Source organism: Gymnodraco acuticeps, unplaced genomic scaffold, assembly GCF_902827175.1.
Source record: "Gymnodraco acuticeps unplaced genomic scaffold, fGymAcu1.1, whole genome shotgun sequence".
NCBI classification, from domain to species: Eukaryota; Metazoa; Chordata; class Actinopteri; order Perciformes; family Bathydraconidae; genus Gymnodraco; species Gymnodraco acuticeps.
In genome coordinates, this window is record NW_022990214.1 from 492613 (window position 1) to 516317 (window position 23705).

The following is a 23705-nucleotide window of genomic DNA, read 5'->3' on the forward strand; positions in this document are numbered from 1 at the left end:
GTTGCAGTGGGCGACATTATTGTCACAAGTAAGAAGGAAATTACATACCTAGGATCTATTCTTGAGGCAAACCTCTCCTGTGACAAAATGGCATCCAATGTAATAAAAAAAGTCAATCAAAGAACTAGATTCCTATACCGGATCTCCTCTCTGGTAAACAAAAACACCCTGAAAACTCTGGCAGGAGCACTCATTCAAGGGTACTATGACTATGCTTGCACGTCATGGTACCATAGCACCTCCAAGGCGCTAAAAATAAAACTTCAAACATCGCAAAATAAACTGGTCAGACTACTGCTTGACCTTTCATCTAGAACCCACCTCACCTCTGCCCACTTTGACAACCTAGGATGGCTTAGAGTAGACGACAGAGTACAGCTACTTGCAATGGGCCTGGTCTACAAGATCCACTACACCTCTATGGTACCCATGTACATGTCAAAATTCTTCCCAAAGGTCAAGGAATACCATGATCATAACACCAGAGGGAGCTCCACAAATCATGTGAAACCCAGATTTGGCACAAAAAAGGGGGAATACACGTTTCGCAATTGCCACATCAAGGTGGAACGCTCTTCCCACAACTGTAAAGGAAAGTAAAACTATACTTACCTTCAAAACCTCTCTTAAAGAGCACCTTCGGGGGAGAGCATTGCAAAACTGGCCCCGGTAATGGTACAAATCTCAACCTGTCGTTCAATGGACAGCTTCCCCCCCCCCCCATCTATGTATATACTCGCATTTTAGACTCTGTTACTAACTGTATATCTGTAGACTTGGTGTGTCTTAAATGTCCGGTTAGGATGTATTAGAACGAAATCTAAAATGAAAATTGTAAATAAGCAATCTGTATGTAAAAAACCACCTGTATGTAAATTGTAAATAAGCCATCTGTATGTCAAATATGTCTTATATGTCTTAAATGACATGATGAATTGGAAATGGGGGACCCTGATGTAAACAAGACGAAAGTCTTTCTCTGGTCTGCATCCCCTTAACAATTGTATGTTTTGAGCTGTACTGTACTGTACCCAATATACAAGCTGTTAATAAACTTTTCAATCAATCAATCACTTCCCTTAAGAGCTAGCTGTCTTAGCTAACAACAGTTAGCAGCTAACGTTTTCTGCAGTTTGTGTTTCCACTGAAAAACGTGATGTAGTTATTTAAGGGTAAGTTAACAAATACAAAGAGGGGTTTTGTGCTTCATTGTAAGCTTTTCTTACAAATGTGTGTTAATCTACCTGAAATTGTAGGGACAGTTTTTTTCTACTCAACTATACAGACCATTATCAAGGAAATGCAAAATATACTGTAAATGAGTTGGGTCCGACATATACTTTGAGTAATGTTAGTTTGCTGCTGATGAAACATTATCAGATGAGGACATCACCAAAGTGTGTGAGTCTGTCAGGGGATTTGATCTGTTCTCTGCATGTCGTACACACTGCTCTGGTATTAATTAAAAATATAATTGTAAAATGTAAGTCTCTTGCTCTTGTCATCGTTCAGGCTTTGCATTTGAACTCCTATGACTGGTTGCAGACTTGAAGGGAACGACTTCCTGGCATCCAGGAAAATTGTGAGATTCTAATCCATTTCAATGCCAACAGCAAGTCAGTGTTTTTAACTTTTTTAATATGATTTTTTGGGGAATTTCTGTTTTATTGGATAGTAGAAATCTACTGGAACCTAACACCAGAGAGAGAGAGAGAGAGGGAGGAGATGATATGCAGCAAAAGGCCCAGCCGGATGGTTGCTGCTCCGTGTGGAACGTGTTCTATCAGGTAAAGCACTTTGGTACCCAGTTATTTATGGTATTGAGTTTTAATTTAGCCTTTGGAAGGTCATTTCCAACAGTGCATTGTAAAGACTGAAAAAACATTTCTTTGTCTCTTAACATTCCTGTAATAATTTGTTTTTTTATTGTTGATATTGTTTTGTTCTTTATTTTTGTTGTGAGAATCCCTTTGCAATTGTGTAAGTGCTATATAAATAGTTATACTAATATTATTGTTGTTACCATTATTAAAAATGTTTTCTTTGTTTTCTTTATTTATCGCTGCAGAAAGGATCATGCCAGCCCACATCAAACACCTGATCAAGAACTTGTGAATCTTCAGGCAGAAAATATGAAAACACCTGTTCAAAGTTCCAGCTTCCTGTACATGGAACAATGCCTGTCCTCTGTTCCACATGACTTCAGTCAGTCCTGGGGCCTGTACTACGAAGCAGGATTTTCGCTTAGCCGGCTAACTTCAGGGAAAACTCCGGCTTTCCGGTCCTACGAAGCTGTATCTCTTTTTAGCGGGCTAGCTCTCCATGGTAACTTATGCTGAGCGGCTAACCTGCCCCGGAGCAGGTTAGGTTGCAGGCTAAGAGATCAACTCAGTGAAAGCACCGCCTGCTGACCAATCAGAGCTCAGTGTGCGGAGTTTAAAGCGATCAAGTCACAGGAGAAAGGAAATATAGTTTAAATTGCCGTTGCAGGAAAGACGGCCGGCAAAAATCACCGACTGTGTGAACGTGAACATTAATAGAATATCACCTCCCATCTTCAGAGCAATCTGACTATAATAACATTAGCGTTAAGAAAGCTTACTTAAATATCTGCCACAATATAAGTAACCGGATCAGAGTAACATTAAGTACAGGGCATATCACATCATAATGTATCATATATCTCCTTATCTGAGTCAGCTGAGCCGTATCTGGCCGTGCAACACAGTGTCACATACTGTATGCAGAAGTATTATTTTAAGCAACACATTAAGTTGAGGAAACACTCGAGACAAATGTAATGAAAGTCAGATCGTGTCTTAGACGGGGCAGTGATATCATAAACCTGTTAATGTATGCATTCAAACACTTGTTCTGTTACCAGCTGTATACACCTTGCAGGTGCAGCTATGTGGCTTTGATCCTGGATAAAGTGTTTAAGTCATGGATGTTTAAAGTTTAACTTCTTCATATTTGACTATAGTATTAAAGCTCACTTTTCATTCAGGAAGTATGACGCTGCGCTGTCAGTGCGCTTCTCCATGTTTGTGATTGGTGGAATGCTCCAGATACCACCCCTCTCATGTGAACACGCACCTAACTAGATAGGGCACGTCTGGCTTGAGCGATCCACTTGATAACCCGCGTCGTAGGACCGTTTAGCGAGAGCGCGTATGTTTTGGATTAGGCCAACCGGCTAACTCAAACATATCCAGGTTAGGTTGAACCGGCTTCGTAGTACAGGCCTCTGGACCCTATGACTCGGACACTAGTTCTACCAAGGCTTATTAGAGGTAAGAGTGGTAGGAGAGGAGTGCAGTTATCTTTGTATTTAGGCTGCAAGTCGACAAAAATTATCAGATGCTAATAATGATCCGATTAATTTGATATTGATTGTCTGCCAATACCGAATCCTGATCCGATTCTCCTATTTCCCAGATAATACAGCTGCACTGTGTACACTAGCTCTATTTGTTTTTGCCATTGTAATTCACCATAAGCAATTGTTGACTGTAACGTCTAGACTCTATGCCAACCAACTATAATTTGTAATGTATTATACTTTAACGGTTCTGGCAACCACAGCAGCCCAAATGTTAACGTAAATGTCAAGTTTTCTTTTTACAGTGTACTTATATCTGTACATTTCTTTTCAGTTTGCGTGAAGAAGTGGCTTCAACAGACAGAAGTGCAGGCCAGATTGGGAAAGGCTGGACGCTACACAGCGGGAAACATTATGGACATGAACAAGGAAAAACCAAAAACACTTTCTTTGTTACCTTTTTCTTATCATATATAGTGTTACGGTTTTTGTTACCATTTAAATATTGAATTCTATATATTACTTTTATTTTAAATCAAATGCACCGGTTTTAGATAATATATTTATTTTGATGTGTAGGTTGATTTGCAGGTTGGTTGTTATTTGTATAATTATTGTATTGTTACTGTGTATTTTATTATATTAACTACCGGTAGCTATTTATTAAATTAAAATACTGTTATGAAGACTATACAATGTCTTTATTTTGGTAGATACCAGAATACATGACACAATGAATCTTTGTAATATATTTATGTTCTCTTGTTTAAATAATCATACCAGTATTTAATGTGTGCTGGTCACCTGGAATCCTGGTAAGCTCCCATTATGGTATATTTAATACTATTATTAAACATAAGCTGTTGATAGATGGATAAACCAGCCATCCTGGCCAGCTAAAGTGTCCAAAACTCCTCTAAACCAGCCAACCATTCCAGCCTAATATCTACTGGCTGGTCAATTTACAACAGCCTGACCAGCTACATTTATCTAAGCTGGTTTTTTCAGCAGTCATCATTATTTATTTACTATTTTTTGAGAATCTCTATGAATTATAGTCAAATGTATATACCAGTCTCTGTTCTGTTGCCTGAGCCAAGTTTGCCTGCTACATTACGATATATTATTATTGATTTACTATTTATTGAGAATCTCTATGAATTCAAGTCAAATGTATATACCTGTCTGTGTTCTGTTGCCGCATCGGATCTCTGCCAAATCCAGGATCATCACCCCCCTAGTTCGCTCCCGTCTGTATCTCTACCGCTACTTGAATACTGTGGCTCAAACTGGTATGGTTCCACCACGTTAGACTCGCCCGCATGATCTGATTCCACCACACCGGCATCCTCTTCAATAAAATCCTCCTCTTCTTGAAAGTGCACCGAGTTTATTGACGACTCACTGTCACTCGATTCTGTCTCCGACATCAGCCATATAGGTAGTGTATTATTCAACAAGTGTTCTACTCGTGACGTGCGTGACGAGTCACCGGCGAAAGCTGTTTTGTTCGGAGCGGTCGTGTAACATCGGAAGCGAGCATGGAAAGTTAAACCACGATTTATAAATACAGCGGGCATATTGTCATGAATGACATGATTTCCCATTAATATTAGTAGCCTATATATATTATCGTAATAAGAACAGTATTGTCCTTCATTTCGTAAGCTCTTTAAGTCCATTTGCCTATCCTTCTGGACAAAAATCTCTATTACTTTTTTGTAAAAGTCCTCCTTATGTTCTTGTAGTTTCAAAAGTCTATCATAAATCTAATCTAATCAATAGATTTATGATTTGAAAATTATAAAAGTAGGGTAGACATGTGGATATTATCCGGCTGAACAAAACGTGCATTTACCTAACAGCTATGTTTCCCACAGACCTTATTTGGAGCTATTTTCTAGAATCCTATGGAGAAATCTCATTGCTTTTTTGTCGAGGGAAGCCATGCGCAGCTTACTTCCGGGTTTTAGGACGCGTCACTGCAGCTCTCTCGTCTCCTCTTCACACACCACACTTTTCGCGGCACACGTACTTACAGCCAATCAGCTCTGAATTATGTGAGATGACGTATGGGGGGATGGCAGCTCTATGCCCCTATGGTCATTATTTCTTTGCCACACACATTAAATAGGAAAATATTCTGAGCATGCGCAGTGTAGTTTTTACAGTCACCATTCACTTAGACAGTGAGAGTGAGGGGCATGATCGGGTTTTGTCCCACATGGTTCTAAACAGCTCAATAGGCACACACTGTAGACACTAATTAGAAGAACACAGACTAAAACAGCAATGTACAGACGAATCAGTTGATTAAACATGATCTTAAAATATATTTTATATATTTTTTAATTTATTTTTTGCATTTTGTTGTAATCATCAGCTGTGCCCCACCTGCCCCTAATGACCAGTCGCCACTGCCCATTCACTATGTACAGGCCTAAGGCCCGACAGAGATGCACTATCTCTTTGCCATTCTGATTGATTTCAGAGTCAAGGTTGTTCCGATGGGTGACAGTTGGTGTGGTAAACAGGGGGGGCTCGCCAAATACATGATGGCTGCCCTGTGGGTCTATGACATCAGGTTAAATTCCTGTTCGTCCGTTCAGATCTCCAGTTAGAAGCACATTTCCCTGGGCCTGAAAATAGGCGATTTCTGAATGGAGAGTTTCAAAAATGTCTTCTTCAAAATAAGGAGAATCTACTGGGGGCAGTGGCGGTTCTACAGGGTGGCACGGGGTGGCAGATGCCACCTCAGAAAAATGCCTTGCCACCCCAGCTGCCACCCCAGTTGGCAGCTTTGTTTTGAAAAAAAATTGTGTGTCTCATCGGACATTTATGAGAGAAATCTCTAATGTCCGAGTGCAAGTGAATGCAGCACAAGACGCGAGCCTTGTAACCCCTCCCCCGGCCCTGGAACGAGCGTGGAAATATGATTGACGGCGATTTAATTTGAACGGGGGACAGCGCAAAACGAAAAGCATTTCGGATCCAAGTAGACGGAAGGAATGAGGTAATTGCGGTCAGTGGCGGCGCCAGGGTATGGCTGGGGTAGGCTACAGCCATACCAAGAAATGGCTTAGCCCAGTGGTTCTCGAAGTGGGGGGCGCGTCCCCCCTGGGGGGCGCAGAGGCATGAAAGGGGGGGCGTGAGAGACCAGGAGGAAAAATGGTTATTTAAAAAAAAAAATCATAATTAAAAAAATTATTGATTCGAAAATAATATGATACAGTACTATTACGTCTGGGTCTCTGTGTTTCATTAAAGCTTCCGGTACTAGCGAGCTACGCTAATGGATATAAAGAGTTTTTTCAACAACAAAGTGGAGGAGAGTCCTCTCCTGTCAGATTGAGAGACTCAGTGAGCTAAAGGACTCTCTCAGTGTTATCTCAGTGGGTCTCAAACGTTTTGGTCACCATTAATGTAAACAATTATTTCCGAGGCACACGTTTATATGATCATTATAGTTATAAAAAAAATAAGAGAATAAATGAAAAACAGGTATGAAATACTATATGACAGTAAAAAAAGAATAAAGTTTAAAAGGGTGATTTGTAAAATATCCATAAAGAAAAAGTAAATCTGTTTACAGTTCTGTTTCATATGTGTTGAGAGAGGTATCCATAGATCTCTTCATGTTGCTCTCAAAGTGCACCAGATTGATGCTTTTAACTTCAATATTTAGAAATAAATCTTCCCGGGGGAGCTTGCCCCCGGACCCCCCTATGTGAGGTCCACACACACCACCTATAAAAATAGCACTTTACCCCTGATATCGAGCCTTCATTGTAACTGTCACACTGTGTATTTGCGTGGGGATTGTTGCAGTAGAAAATTCCACTGTAGCGCCCGGGGACATTAATGGGAAACCCTAAATGTTTGAGCACCCTCTATGAAACGTCAAGCTACCCCACAGCACCCCCAAAATAAATCTCTGGCGCCGCCACTGAGCCTGACTATTTGTGTTGGGGGGGCCCGACTTTTTTTTTTTTCCAAACAGAAAAAGTTTGAGAACCACTGGCTTAGCCCCACCATGAAAAATGATGTAAAGGTATACAAAATAAAGTCTGCCAACTTGCGTGGAGTCAATTGCACAGACAGCAGTTAGTAAGATTGATTTCAGCAGCCACTTGTCAATAAGACCCCACGGTTTGATGATTGATAGGTGTGTGGGCTGCATGTCTTTCATTTTGACACACAGAACAATGGGGGCAATCCACCCTTATCCACAATGTAAAGTCATTCACACAGCCTCTTCTCTCTTCTCTCTGTGAGGAGCAGCAGGTTCAGCTTTCAGAACAAAGTAACAACAAATTAAATACCATTCATTTTTTTAAATATGTCGTGGAGTAATAGATTTATTTATTTTTCTTCTCAAGAGAGCACCAGAATGTGTATTTTATGTTAGTATTTCAAAAAATCAACTGGGGGAGAATCCCCCCAAACCCCCCTGCAGTGGTTGGGTTTTCAGCATGTCAACTTTTTCATCTGTGGGTAAATTGCAGGATTGGCTCCAGGTCGCCCTTTTTATTTACTACAAGACAAATGTGCCTTTTTATTTCATACAGTTCAATTTGGATTGAGACAGGGAAATAATCTAAACCTCACGCATGGTGTTTCACTGTCAAGGGGAGCGTGTATGTATTTACAATGCAAATACTGACTTGAGCCCCAGCACTGTATGGGTTAGCCCTACCATAGATTACCCAACACAAATACTCTGGAGCCGCCACTGTTTGCGGTCTACAATGACAGAGAAGAGACTGTCAATTTTGGCTGTACTCAGCATTGAATCAAAACGCACCATAGCTTTAAATCTAAATAAGTTTGTGAGGCGTTTTGCTGATCAAGATGGTAATCGCCACATTCAGCTGTTATAGGCATGCCAACTTGATGCTCTGCTCACGGATGAGTCGATGAGAATAATAAACTGTTAAGATGATGACCTTACGTGTGTATAATATTTTTCTTCTTTGTGGGGTCTGCCCCCAAAAAACAGTTTCAAGTCCTGAGAAAGTCAAATAAGACAATGTGTAAAACTTCACTGCCCAGCCAAAAGAAAGTAACCACTTTGATTTAACTAGGCCAGTAGGTAAGGGCTTTCCACTGGATAATAGCTGCAGCGATGTTTATGTTTTAGCTGAATACACGTTTTTTAACCCTAACTGATGCAGTTAGTCACTTCTTTAATGTTTGTTCTTTCTGATGTAAAGTCAAGGTTGTAACTGTTTGCAATGAAGTTGTGGGGGGCGCTGAACTGTTCTTTTGATTCTTTTGATATATGATAGTAATTACTTGTCTTTCAAATTTGAAGGAGGGTGAGCAAGCATCTTGAGGAACATTCATCATTAACTCCTCCAAAAAATATAGTTTATTTAATAATAACACTGAATATGTGAATCATAACAGTGATTCTGATAGGAATAATATGATTGTTAATATTATAATATTCATACAGACAAACATCGATGAGACAGTTAATTAATGTACTTATTGCAGCAGTCTGTATAGATTTGGTACCCCTGGTATTGTTCAGTTAAAATTCATTAAATTATTTATGCCACCTTATATTTATAATATGTAAGGCTTTACTGATGTGCCACAATAATGTCACCTAATGTTATTGAGTTAAAATATTAATATTGTGGCTTTCCAAGTTAACATTGATTGATATGACTGCGATTAAATCAGCATATACTTCTGCCAGGGGATGCCACCCCTGAAATTCTCCTGCCACCCTCTTGCCACCCCATGAATATTTTTCTAGATCCGCCTCTGACTGGGGGTATATAAATAGCACATAAGATGACAGATTCCTGTCACTTATGCCCAGGGTTTGATCTAACCTTAGCCAAATGTGCGATTTACCTTGTTTTACTACTGAGATCTGACGGCAAAGATCTCCTTTATACCAGATTTGATAGAGGGCACCGTGACTTCATCACAACCTGGAGGACAGTGAGCAGATCATTTTCACACCATGTTTCCATTAAGAAGTAAGGAAGAGAGAGAGAGAGAGAGAGGGAGAGAGGAGAGAGAGAGAGAGAGAGAGAGAGAGAGGAGAGAGAGCGAGAGCAGAGAGAGAGAGTCTCTCGCTAGTCTCGCTTCTCTCTCTATACTCTCTGATAGAGAGCTCTCTCTCGCTCTATCTCTCTATCTCTCTCTCTCTATCTCTCTCTCTCTATCTCTCTCTCTCTCTCTCTCTCTCTCTCTCTCTCTCTCTCTCTGAACCCGGTCATGAGCCTTCTCCAAATCTACAAAACACATGTAGACCGGATAAGCATACTCCCAAGCCCCCTCCAGGATCCTTGCGAGAGTCAAATCCACCGACTCCAGAGGGTTAAAAAAAGGAGAGAAGCAAGAGTAATCGCTTAAAAGGGAGAAATACAACTATCCAAACTAAACGGCCTGCTTTTGAACTATTGGGTTTTAAAAGCATAAAATAAATACATATTGATCTGAATGAAGTTTAGGTACGCAGAATATTACTCCTGAACTTAATGACACATCATCAACTTACAGTTTTAACATAAAAGATGAATCCCTCGGTTGGAAGTGCTGGATCAAAATAAACCCAGAAATTGGTAAAGAGAAAGAGGGAAGAAATCATTGGTTTATTCTTTTATGAAATACAAATTATTTTCTACAGTAATGTACTTTCCAAATAATAACATGTAGCGGGTTTATTAAATAATTGTTCATGACACAACTGTCATTATATCCTGTGACTGCATCTTATTTGTGCAGTCACAAAAGCTGCACTATGAATATCTGAATATTTTTAAAGAGGCCACATCATTTGTTGGGGTGTTTTCCCTTTCCTGTAATGTATCATATAGGTTGTTTGTGCTAAATGGTTTGTAAAGGCTAAAATCCCAAAGTTCCCTCCAGAAGGACACTAACTCTTCTATTGGCTAGAACTCCAACACATTGGACGTGGCTAAGGGGTGGAACGTCTCTAAGTGGTTGACCAATCACCACAGAGCCAGCCAGCTAACCAATCAGAGCAGACTGGGCTCTGGTTTCAGACAGAGGGTGAAAAGAGGTGCTGCAGCACAGGCAGTATGAGAAAAATAAAGAGCTTTTTGAACATTAAAGCATGGAGACATAAAAAACTAATAAAAAACAAATTCAACCTGATCATGAGCATAATATGTCTAACTGCTCTCCATATGATTGGTTAGCGACATCTCCAATAGTTATCCCGTTATTATTCATATATCTCAGTAAGAGCCTATTTAAAGCTATGATGAAAGCTTGACACATGAATTATTTTCCCAAACCAAGATTATAGACCCACATATTGAATGAACTATTAGTGAACGTGGCTGTGAGACCATTGCTGTCTGACATCTTCTGAAGAAGAGATACTTCAAAGGTCCCACTTGTTTTAGAGGGTCCTCTTCATCTTCTGTATGGAGTGGGAGCCCCGCGATGCTTATTGAAAGGATCAATACCACTTTCATGTCTGTCCACTAAATATAAAGCTAGAGCCAGCAGCTCTTCCAAAAAGGGATCATCTGCCAATCAGCACAACTGTTTTACAGAGGGATTATGTGCGGCACTATTTCTTGGCTGGGAGCAGAGATTCCTGGAGTCTCAGGTGGTTGACTTGCAAGTGCTAGAGAGGCAAGAAATAGTCCTGCACAAACCCTGCATCAAACAGAGAGCTGTAGTTTATTCTCTTCGCTTTTTTTGTATTCACAAACTACAATTATTGCCCTCATGGACAGATATTGTGTTACTTGTCATTTAGTGACTTAGTTACAATTTAATCTCCCATCATGCTTAAAATCAGCAATCATAATCCCCGCCCCCAAAACAACAGCAGCCTAAATAACTTCAGGCCCATTGCCCTAACATCGGTGGTTATGAAATGCTTTGAGCGGCTGGTCTCACATCACATCAAGGCCTGCCTCCCCCCAGCCTTCGATCCTCATCAGTTTGCCTTCAGGCCAAACCGCTCCACGGAGGATGCCATTGCCATAACCCTCCACACCACACTAAGCCACCTGGAACATCCAGGAAACTATGCTAGGCTTCTCTTCATAGATTACAGCTCAGCCTTCAACACCATCATCCCTGACATCCTCATCAATAAACTTCTTGACCTCCACCTGCCCCCCCCCCCCCCCCCCCCCCCCCCCCTCCACCTGTGCCTGGATAAAGGATTTCCTCACAAACAGACCACAATGTGTGAAACTGGGCTCCCATCTCTCTTCCACCCTAACACTCAGCACTGGCTCTCCCCAGGGCTGTGTGCTGAGTCCACTCCTGTATGCCTTATACACGCACGACTGCTCTCCCACCTACCCTTCAAACACCATCATTAAATATGCAGACGACACCACCGTCATCGGGCTCGACTCAGGAGGTCCAGAAACTGACGGAGTGGTGCACGGTCAACAACCTACTGCTAAACTCAATACAAACTAAGAAATTATTATCGATTTCAGGAGAACCAGCATAGACCACGCCCCCCTCTACATTAACGGGGACTGTGTAGAGAGGGTGCCTTCATTTAAATTCCTGGGAGTCCACATCTCCCAGGAGCTCACCTGGTCCACAAACACCACGGCAGTGATAAAGAAAGCCCAGCAGCGACTGTACTTCCTGAGACTGCTCAGAAAGAACCATCTGAATCAGAAGCTGCTGGTGACCTTCTATCGCTCTACAGTTGAGAGCGTCCTCACATTACAGGGCCGCCTTAATGCACGGGCTGACCTGGGCTGAAGCCCAGGGGCCTACGGAGATTGGGGGCCTATCATGAGCCAAAAAAAATTGTTTTATTTTTTATTTCGGGTGTTTATTTTTTATTTTAAATAAACAAAGTCTTGGCTTTCAGAATATGAAACTTTTATTTCCAAAATCACACGATAAATACATTTTTGAAGCTTGTAAAGGGAAGAAGATAGCTCTCCCTCGCCACTCTGCTCTTCCACAGCGCTGCTTCCCCTCCCTCCGCTGAAATTATGAATGTAAGGCATATATAGTAATCATAGATAACACGGCAGGGTCCGTTACAGTTTGTTTTCATCTAATTTCAAATAAACAAAGTCTTGGCTTTCAGAATATTAAACTTGTTTCGGCAATTCAGATGATAAATACAACTTTGAAGCTTTTAAAGGCATAATTACAAGCGGAGAACAGAGTAACTTTACGTAACAGCAGGCATAACAACAGCATAAAAAATGATGACTCCGAAACAGTCAGTGTGCACCACTTAACAGCCAATCAGAATGAGAATATGTTTCACATGTGACTTATTCAAATTGCGAGTGATTGAGTGACAGATGAAGGTTGTTTAGGAGAAAATGTCGGAGAAGAAAAAGTTTGAGAGTGGCGCTCGGGAAAAAAAATTGTTGAGGGAAAAGGAGTTTCGAGACAAGCAGCTATTACAAAAAATGCCGAAGCTTACAGGTTATTTTAAACCTGTAGGCCAGGATGAGGAGGAAGGACAGATGAGTTCTGTAGCGAGCGGCAGCGGTGGCAGTGATGCCGGCCGCGGGGCCTCGGAGCCAAGTAGGCCGTCTGGTTCTGATAGCGATGGAGTAGCGGGACAGGAAAAACAGACAGGAGGGACGTTATCTGTTGGAGGAGATGGAGAGGACGACAAGGACTTGCAACGAGGAGGGGAGCCAACGGCATCCGGACAAATACACGAGGGGAGGCCCGATACGTCACTCATCTGGAGGAAAGGAACCAGGCGCGCGTAGAGCAGAGTGGAGAAGACAAGCGGGGAAATGAGGATACATGGAGAAACTAGACGACCCCTACAGCACTGACCCAGGTCTCTGGGGCAACAACATGGACAAACAGGTGCTTCTCTACTGGGCGAAAATGGGTCCGAAATTGTGTCCAAAACAGAGAAGTGACCTCTCTGCCTCAGAGCAGCAGTACAAGCATCAGAAGAGATACTTCTCCAGAAGCTTATTTCAAGCGCAAGCTGGGTAACGGGGAGTATATGCTCAGGGAGTGGCTATGTTACTCACCATCCCGAGGTAGTGTCTTCTGCTTTGCATGCAAACTATTTGGCGATAAGAGAGACACGTCATTTGGCAGCGTGGGATACTCTAATTGGAAGCACGCAAATGAACGGATAGCCGAACATGAAAGCTGTGACATGCACAGGAAAGCCATTGGTATCCTTCATCAATCAGGACAGCTGGACCGTGGAACAGTGGATTCAGAACTAAAAATGTGGGTAGCATGGAGCTGATCAGTCAGTTTGATCCTTTTTTAAAAGCCCATATTCAGAAATACGGAAATGCCGGCAGAGGAAATCCATCCTACCTCTCACTAAATGTGTGTGAGGAATTCATACAGCTGATGGGACAGGGATTGCTGGATAAAGTCATCAGCAGAGTAAAACTGGCCAAGTATTTCTCTGTCAGTGTGGACTCCACGCCAGATATCACACATGTGGACCAGCTGACATTCATCCTGCGGTACGTATCACCAGAGGGCTGTATAGAGGAGCGTTTTGTCAAATTCCTCCCCATTTCCAGAATCCAGTCACACGGGAGAAGCGCTGTTCAATTCAGTAATTAGTGTTTTAGGAGACATGGGCATTGACACCAATAACTGTAGTAGAGGACAGTGTTATGACAATGCTAGCAATATGTCAGGCACATACAAAGGCGTGCAGGCCCGCATCAAACAGATTGGCAGAGTGGGTTCCCTGTGCAGCGCACACCTTAAATCTGGTGGGGATTAACAGCGTTAACTGTTGTGGAGAGACTGAACAGTTTTTCAGTTTTGTGCAAGCGTTGTTTAACTTTGCATCAAAGAGCACTTCACGGTGGCAGAGGATCAAGGCGGGTTTGCAGCCTAATGAAAATCACAGAATTGAAACTTTAAAAACGCTTTCCGATACAAGATGTTCAGCGCATGCTGTTGCAACCAAAGCCCTGTGTCTGAATTACGCCTGTATCCAGCAATCTCTGCTCAACATTGTGGATGATGAGCACCATAATCTGAGCACAAGAGAGGAGGCCAGGGTATTGCATACAAATATGAATAAACTGGAAATTGCACTAATGTGCAACACGTGGAATGCCATTCTCCAACGTTTCCAGGGCGGTGAGCGCTTGCACTACAGGCAGTGGAATTGGACCTCTGCCAATGCTGTGGATCTAGTCAGGTCATTACGTGAATATGTAGCAGGCCTACGGGAATCAGTTTGACAACTTTTGAGACAGCAGCAAAGAACATGTCCCCCACCGTGTCCGATGAGTACAGAGCAGACACTCAACGAAAGAGAAAAAGAAAGGGCCAGGCTGATGATTCATCTGAGCCTGAGTGCGAGCTGTCAGGCCGCAGTCGCTTCCGTACATCAGTCTTTATCCGTGTGATTGACCGGCTAGTGTCAGAGCTGGACCGAAGATACCAGTCATATAATGACGGTTGTGTGAAAACTTTGGGTTTTTTTTAAACAGATTTCACTCGATTTCCCCCCAAGACCTGCGCTCAGCAGCGCGGAGCCTGCAACAAAAATACTCCAGTGACTTTGAAGAGGAATTTGTGGAGGAAGCTGTACCACTTCAGGGAGTTGGTACAAAATGAGAAGTTGAGCAGCACGTCTGCAGTGGAGTTACAGAAAATGTTAAGAAGGAGAGAAAACTCCATACAGTGTTTCCCAACACAGACATAGCTCTACGGCTCTTCCTTACTTTGCCAGTGACCAACGTGAGCGGAGAGCGTTCATTCTCAAAACTGGCCCTTGGTGAAAAAACAGGACTGCGCTCAAGCATGCAGCGAGACAGAGTCAGTAACCTCACACTGATGTCAATTGAGCATGACATTCTTAGTGAGATGGATTTTAAGAACATCATACAAGGCTTTTTCTTCAAAGAAAACCAGACGGAAGCACTTCTAACGGGTGTAAGGGGTAAGGCAATGCTGCACTATTATTTGATTCCCAGTAGACTGCAGGTTTAAATGTGCATCGTTTACATAAATAGGTTTGTGTTAATCCAACGGAGATAATGATCATTCTCATCTACTGATACCTGGGCATTGAGGGCAATTAGTTTGCTGTTCATGGTGCTGAATTAGTGTGTGTGTGCTGTGTGGGTGTGTGTGTGTGTGTGGTGTGGTGTGCGTAGTTGTGTGTGTGTGTGTGTGTGTGTGTGTGTGTGTGATGTGTGTGTGTGTGTGTGTGTGTGTGTGTGTGTGTGTGTGTGTGTGTGTGTGTCAATGGCATATTCAGCAGCTAATCTCCCTGTTTCCTTTCCTATCAGCACCACAGAACAAACAGCTGCACATAAACAGTCCAGTCCCTGCAAATACTTTTGAATGTTTGTTGCTACAATATGTTGTAGATTTTGTTATCAGACAGCAGCAGATACAAAAAAAAATGTAAACTAGAGTGTATGGCTTTATGTAGATTAAGAACTTAAACGTTGTATTTAAACCTTAGTAACTCAATAACTAAATAAAAAAAATAGGAGATTATCAATGTTTTACTTTATTATTTGGGTATGCAAGAAAACTACTTCCAATGTTATAGTAACATTTTGAGCAGTAATCCTCATAAGCAAACCCAATATGGAAACGTTTTTTGTTATAATAGGATTTGGTATTAGCCCAAAAAAATAAAGACTATTTTCGATTATGATGAGTCATGAATTATTTTTTATTTTTTTTTAAAACTATCAGCCCAGGGCCTGAGGGCAGGTTAAAGGCGGGGCCTGCTCACATACTGCACTCTTGCTTGGTATGCAGGATGCTCGGCTGCCGACAGGAAGGCTCTGCAGAGGGTCATTAACACAGCCCCAGCGGAGTATTGGCTGACCTCTGCCCTCCCTGGAAGAATCACCAGCTCTCGCTGCCTCAGGAGGACCAGTTCCACCTTGAAGGAACTCATCCCACCCCGCCCCCGTCATCTGTTCGACCTGCTGCCCTCGGGCCGGCGCTACCGTTCACTGAAAGCCCCGCTCCTCCAGAGTCACAAACAGTTTTCTTCCCATCGGCCATTAGAACATTAAACACACAAAAAATAACTCCCCCATATCCGTACTGTGCAATAAGCCATGGTCTGTCTCTATGTATATACTGTAATATTTATCAATATATATTTTATCATAATTCTATTTTATTTATTTATTTATTAATCCTGGTCATATACATGACCATCCGAAGCTGTGTGCACTACTTGCTGGTCGAAAACTGTCAGACCTTTTAATTCTGTGTTTAATATGTCTGTTTTTAAAGCACTCGCTGGAGCAGTGACTAAATCTTGTTGTATTCTGTACAATGACAATAAAAGCTTTTTCAATTTGAATTAATTCCCTTAAAATGCCTATGAAACCAAATTGGAATTAAGTATCTTACCCAAGGACATTTCAACATTGAAGCCTCTGATAGGTAGAGGCCCATTTCCCCCTTAGCTGACATCATCGAAGCCCTATCATCAGCCACTGCACGTCCTTCCTGTCTGGTCCCACTGCCAGGGGAGTAGATCTGATCGTTTCACACCAATGGCTGCAAAATATTGTGCAGCAAAAACAAATGTGTATAAATAAAACTCTCACTGTTTTTGTAAATAGGTTTGATGTTTTTAAAGAGGACATATTCTGCTCATTTGCAGGTTCATATTAGTATTAAGTGTCTCTACAGGGACATGTCTCCATGCTTTAATGTTCAAAAAGCTCTTTATTGTTCTCATACTGTCTGTGCTGCAGCACCTCTTTTCACCCTCTGTCTGAAACCAGAGCCCAGTCTGTTCTGATTGGTTAGCTGGCCCAGCCTCTGTTGTGATTGGTCAACCACTAGAGATGTCCCGCACTTTAGTCTATCACGTATAATGTGTTGGTAGAGTTAGCCAATAGAAGAGCAAGTGTTCCCTAGTGATGTCATTATGTTATGAAGTAAACACAGGAGTACAATGGAAGGCCTTTCCAGCATGGGGGGATTTTGAGCCCTTTTACATGCACACAAACCTATAGAACACCAATAGGAAAGGGGAAAACCCCTAAAAGCATAATAGGGCCTCTTTAAAAGTGAGGTCATTTACAGTAATCCCAAGGGAGTGAGGCTAGTGACTGACAATATCAAGGCATTTCCTACCATTGGTAAAAGGTGAAGAAGTCTGCTCTCTATAATGACATTTGAAAAAGTCCAAGCACTATATCTCAGCAATTTGTTTTGACTTAAAGACCTAAATCATATCCTGAAAGAACATCCTTAACTTGAGACTTTTATTGCACCAAGATATAATAGAATTTTAGTGATTTGAATTTGCTTGTCTGCTGGTTATTCAATACGTTCTTTGTTTGGATACCTATTTGCGGCCATTATGTAGCAGCATTCTAGATAAGACTGCACCTCTTAAAGACATTGCTATACAAACCCTCTACCTGATGAAATGCTCAGGTAAGACCGTTGAAAGAAAGTGCATGGAGGCAGATATAATTGGGAAAGAAAATATTAGCTTAACGACTCATTAACTTCCTCCAAGAGTCTAATGAAAACCTCAACGTTCAATCTAGGGTAAAGCAAGCAGGAATACACATGTTCCCACCTGATATCCTCCAATAGCCTCAGTCTAAAGCATTTATGTCAGACCATTGACTTAATGATCGGCCCTACTCTGATATTGAGGTTACCACAGCAAAGTGTGGAGTTCCTCAGTCACTTTATCAATAAAACGGAAGGAGGAGAAGTGATAACTGTTGACCCATCATGTTAATCTACCAATTTCATTAGCTAGTTCCCTTTTTCATTAATTTTGAACCAATTGGTCTGTCAACCCTAGAAAACAGTTCCCTCAATGAAATCCTCTTCCTCTCTAAATGTCTTACCCACTTTGCTTTTGAAATCCTTTTCACCCCATTTGGCCCCAATATTATTTCCATTGTTACCTGCTCTCTTTCTATTGGCACATTCCCATCTAGTATTAAGCCTGCAATTGTCCAGCCTTGCCGCATTGGTTTCCAAGCTTAAATTATTATCAAAAACATTTATAGTCAACTATGAACAACAAGTGTATTTTTGCCATAATCATCATTTTAGCATGTTAGCATGCTAACAGTTGATATTTAGCACTTAAGCACCAAGCTGCTGGGATGTTGCTGATTTCACTATTCTTGCTGTTGCTGACATGGACCTGTTCCTAAAAGAAATGCCAGGGGATCACCAGAGTCATTCAGGATTATCCTCCGGGAATGTAAATATAGAATATTAATCCTGGGAGGAACATGAATGTCTACAGCAATGTTCAAGGCAATCAATCTAGCAGTTATTTCAGTCTGGACCAAAGTGGTGAATAATCGGCCGACAGAGAGGGTGAGAAGCCCCTTCTGATAGGGCAAATAGATCCAAAGTGTACTTATTAGTGAATGTCTGAAGTAAGCAGTAATGTAGCACACGGTATGGTGAAAACTGAGACATGAGTTCCAAGAAAACACACACCTGCTGAGACCATCAAACCATTGCAAACACAGTTGCATTCATAAAAGGAGCCGTAAATCAAGGCCTAAACACGACTGAAGCCCCATCAGACACTACCATGACCCTACACTGCCTCCATTTCTCCCTGGCTCTCCATATCAACAGGTTCCTGGGGGTCCTGCTGATAAGCACCAGCACCTTGTTGGATTCGATCAGCCTACGAGCAAAGCGGTTGGAAAAAAATTCGCCAGAAAATGTCCAGTCAGCACTGTTACTTAGCTAAATCTTTAGAAATAAGGTAATAGTCTCCGAGTATTTGTTGAAAATGGGTGTATTTCTGCATATTTAGAGTTGGTTAAACTTTCCAATGTGGATTAAATGTACGTAAGAAAAAAATGGGAGAGCCTACAAGACTTTTCTTAGGTATACTTACTTGTCTTAAGTGCGTTTGAATTTCTTTCAAAAGTAACGTTCACAAAAACAGCTTTGCAAAACCAATTTAATGAAGTTTAAAATAAATATTCTAAAATTGAATTATATGGACAGAACCATCAAAACTCTTTTTACAGTAAATTGACAGGCAGAGTAAAAAGCATCTTCATGGACACTTCTGTTGGGGTGTGTTGTCTTAGTGAGATTATATGTAGTGTGACTATTTGTAACTATTAATGAATATAAAATATATAGATTTTAAATGTGTATTAATTGTTGTTTGGTTAAAGTAAAACAAATATATGTTCCATAAAAAGTGCGATTTCACAAAGGATGGCTGAAAAAATGACGAGCTACTTGTGGAACTTTAGGCAGGAGAAGTTCATATCTCTATCCTAACAGGACGTCAGGGGCCAGTATTGAAGTGTCAAGGTGAAAAAGAACATAATAGGCGCTTTCACGTCACCAAGTACTTTTCCCAGGAATAGTTCCCGGAACTTTTCCCCGGGAACTATCTAGTAAATCGCGTTTCACCACCGGAATAAGTCCCTGAGGGAGCCGCTGACGTCACTTCTTCTTCTGCTTTGGGTTTACTGGCAGGTTGCAAACAACTTCACGGCGTATACTCATGGATGTATAATAAGAACTGCCACCGAAAGTCCCCAGCCGGAAGTCCCCGGAGTTGGGGACTGGCTTCAGTAGAAGCTGCTGCTAGTCTTCCCAGCAGCTTCTACTGAAGCCTTCCGAGTAAATCGCCAGAAGCGCCGACACCTCCTCATCTCCACCACTTCCATGTTTTTGTGTTGCCATAAGTTAGTCTCTCTCCGTTGGTGCGCTGGACTAATGCTAATGCTAATAATGCTAAGAAATTGGAAACTTTTTCTCCCCAGGAAAGTTCCTGCTCTCTAGCAGGGACTAAAAAGGGGTGAAAAGGTTCGCAAAAAAAAGTTCTAGTTCCAGATATTTTTGGTGTAACGGCAAAATCCCAGGAACTATCGGAACTATTCCTGGGAAAAGTACTCTGGTGTGAAAGCGCCTATTGACTTAGAGAACTAAAGGAAAGAAAAAAGGTAAAGTAGGGCCATGTGCTAACGAAGGTGATGAAACCAGAACGTTGCTTGTTGCATACAGAATGGCGCTGGAGCTGAATGCCAAGGAATTGTTCTCCTCACAATTCTTTGCAGAAAATCAATTAATCTGCAATGAATTATGTCATCCACATTAAAATGTATTACACCGAAAGTCCGCGTTCTCTGTGAAAGATGAGAAGGTCAAAATGAGTAAAGTCTTTTAAACTATCTGAATAAAGAAGTGCAATTTCATTCACTAAACGATGAGTTTAATAATGAAAATAATGATTTACAGCTTTCTCCTTGATGGAGGAGTTCAGCCTTCCTGGTAACTTTAATCACTTTCCAGTAGGTCCTTACAGTATATCGGGTGGCGGACTGGCCATTGAGAGTACTGAGACGTTTCTTGGTCTAGCCTTTTTTTTGCAGACAACCTTTTTTTGGCCTATTGTCAGCTTCATAGTCTAGTTGAGTCCTGTTGTGAACCTTGAAACGTTGAGTACCCCAAAGTTGTATGTTAGAAATGTATAATGCACGTGGAAAATTACAGATGCTAACTTGCATATTTTGGGCAATTTGCACAAATAGCATAAGTGCAGTTAATTAGCATTGTAGCTTATGTGAACAATAGTTCAAACATTGGCTTGGTCGATTTGGAAAATGGTGGTGTGTTTTTTTAGGGGGTTATTGAGGATGCTGAATCCATTTCTGCACTTCTCAGGATCCGAAAATGGAAATTTTAACCAGAAAGTGGTCTCTCTGTATTCCCGGTGGACTGATTTTGATTAATTTTGGGTCGATTTTGAAGTTTTAGAGGACACTGGATTATTTCGAGTAGGCAGATTGCTTAACTATTTGAAAAAAGATATCACCAATGACCAGCGGTAAACTAGCTAATAGGAATGAGTTTATGGGTTAACGGGCCTATCAGAATCCATGCATCAGGCAAAGTGTCAACGCGTTGATTTCGACTTCCACTTTTCCACTTACCAAAAAAATGGTAATAATATACTTTCAGTCATGGAAGGTTTTGGATATTTGAAAAGCTGTGTGTAGCCTATATGTAATATTGTAAGATGTAAAATGACTACTTGTTGGACCTTCCCAAATGTTTGTATAATAGAATCCGGATGACTTTCCTCCCAGATAAACGCAGTTGCCAAATGCTACAATGGAACTGATTACATCAACAAATACTGTAAGGTTAGCCTACAAGATTAGTCTGGTAGTTTGCGTTGGGTCAGATTGGTCTGAGTCAAACTCCCGGCCTGAATTGATGTCTCATTCCACCACTGCTCGTATCAAATCCAATGTTTCTGGTAGCAGCAATCACATGAAGCGATCAAACAGCAATCTGCTTCCATGAGCTGATGAAGCTCCAGCCTGTGGCAGACTCCAGATAATACCCACTCCTCCAAAGGGCAAACAGCAGTCACACAAAGCAATCTCACGGCCACTTGTTTCCCTGCAGTCTGACTCTGTGCCTCAGGCAAATCTAAGAGTGGAAGCCATCATAGCAAATAATCAAACAGCTACATCTCTACGGAGCTGGATTCTCTCTGACTGAAATAATACTTAAACCATCACAGTAATTATTTAATTAAGCCTCCCAGCATTAATGGGCCTTTAATAATAAACCCTGAAGCCCTAACAGGTTTTACTGTTGCTGATGTTTTATGATCAATTTTGACTAAAATCAAATTAGGTATATATATATATTATTTACATTTCTGATAGCTATCACACCCAAAACCTACCTTGGTGATTGAACCCACATTAAGTGCCTGTTTTGCAAAGTTTGAATTAAAGGTGGGGTAGGTAATTTTGGAGAAACCAGCTCGAGTGCGCTAGAATTTGAAAATACACAGCCGGAAAAGATCTGCCACTTCCTCACAGAGCCCCGCCTCCAACACACACGAACGCGCACATGACCAATGAGGGCACGAGATAAGTTTGTGCACAGATGGAAGGCTGACAGGCAGGTAGGCCATCCAGTTACTTTAGCCGGGCCGGCTCAGATGATTGGTCGTCCTTGTTACAGCGCTACGGCTTCCACAGATGACGTTTTTTTATGGATTTTTTGTCAAAGCACTTAAGATATTCATTGCTATCGGGATGTTAAGAGCATTCCATGGAATATAACAACAAGTGTATCTCGAGCCGGTTTCTCAAACTTACCTACCCCACCTTTAAGCTGGTAAACTTTAAAAGTTTTGAAATATAGATCAATCCAAACTGAATTATGTACCTATAAAACATGAAAACAAAACTACCCCATAGCATAAAGAGCATTATTTATATGAATCTAATAACACATAAAATATGTTGTTTTAGGGGTTTTAATGCAATAATATATTTAATTATTGCAAATATAATCTACTAAAAAAACAATGCTAAAGTATAGTGTCGTATTTTAACGTAAATAACACTACAGGAAGCGAACATTTTACTACAACTGCACAAATCATTCTCACTTATTCTTCCTTACTGATCAAATAAAATACTAAATAATTGATCTGCCAAATGTTATCAGAACGAATCGACCAATGTGGAATAGTGGAACTAGTAATGCTGCTGAACACAAATGATCCACTGTAATACAGACGCAATACTGAATACAATGTCATGTGCATGCTCTCAGGTGCACTCAAAATGAAAAGAGACACACAAGGCTGGATGCACTTTGTTTTTGACGGTCCATTGGCCCACAAGGTTTGTCCCGGTATGCCAGATGGCCAGTAGAGCGCTGCTTAGCAGAGAAGCCACAGGTGTCACTAATAACACTAACCAACATTCAATTTAGGCATTCAAGTGAGCCAGACAGTGAACCAGCCCAATACCCTGAAACCATCAACTCAGCCATCATTAGGTTTATTAAGCACACCTGCTATTGTGATATACAGTCCCCTCCAGAACTATTGGAACAGCGAGGCCAATTGCATTATTTTTGCTGCAGACTGAAAACAATTAGGTTTTACATCAAAAGATGAATATGAGACAAAAGTTCAGTATTTCAGTTTTTAATTCCAGGTATTTACATCTAGATCCGTTACAAAACCTTTTGTTTAAACCCACCCATTTTTCAAGTGAGCAAAAGTATTGGACTTAAAATTGTGTGAAAAGTGAATAATACTTAGTATTTAGTTGCAAATCCTTTGCTTGCATCAAGCCTGCAACCCATTGACATCACCAAACTTGTGCATTCTTCTTTTGTGATGCTTTTCCAGGCTTTCACCTCTTTCAGTTGTTGTTTGTTCCCGGGGGTTTCTCCCTTCAGTCTCCTCTTCAGCAGGTCAAATGCACGCTCAATAGGGTTGTAGTCTGGAGATTGACTTGGCCAGTCTAAAACCTTCCACTTCTTTCCCCTGATGAACTCCTTGGTTGTTATGGCAGTGTGTTTTGGGTCGTTGTCTTGCTACACGATGAAGGTTCTCCCGATCAGTTAGGTTGCATCTCTCTTTAAATTGGCAGACAAAATGTTTCGGTAG

General features: G+C 41.3%; 1 protein-coding gene across 1 annotated transcript in view; it reads right to left on the reverse strand.

Annotated features, from left to right (window-relative positions):
* The window catches only part of LOC117547688 (kelch domain-containing protein 8B-like), a 339181-nt gene that overhangs the window by 301114 nt on the left and 14362 nt on the right, over nucleotides 1-23705 (reverse strand). The window lies entirely within an intron of this gene.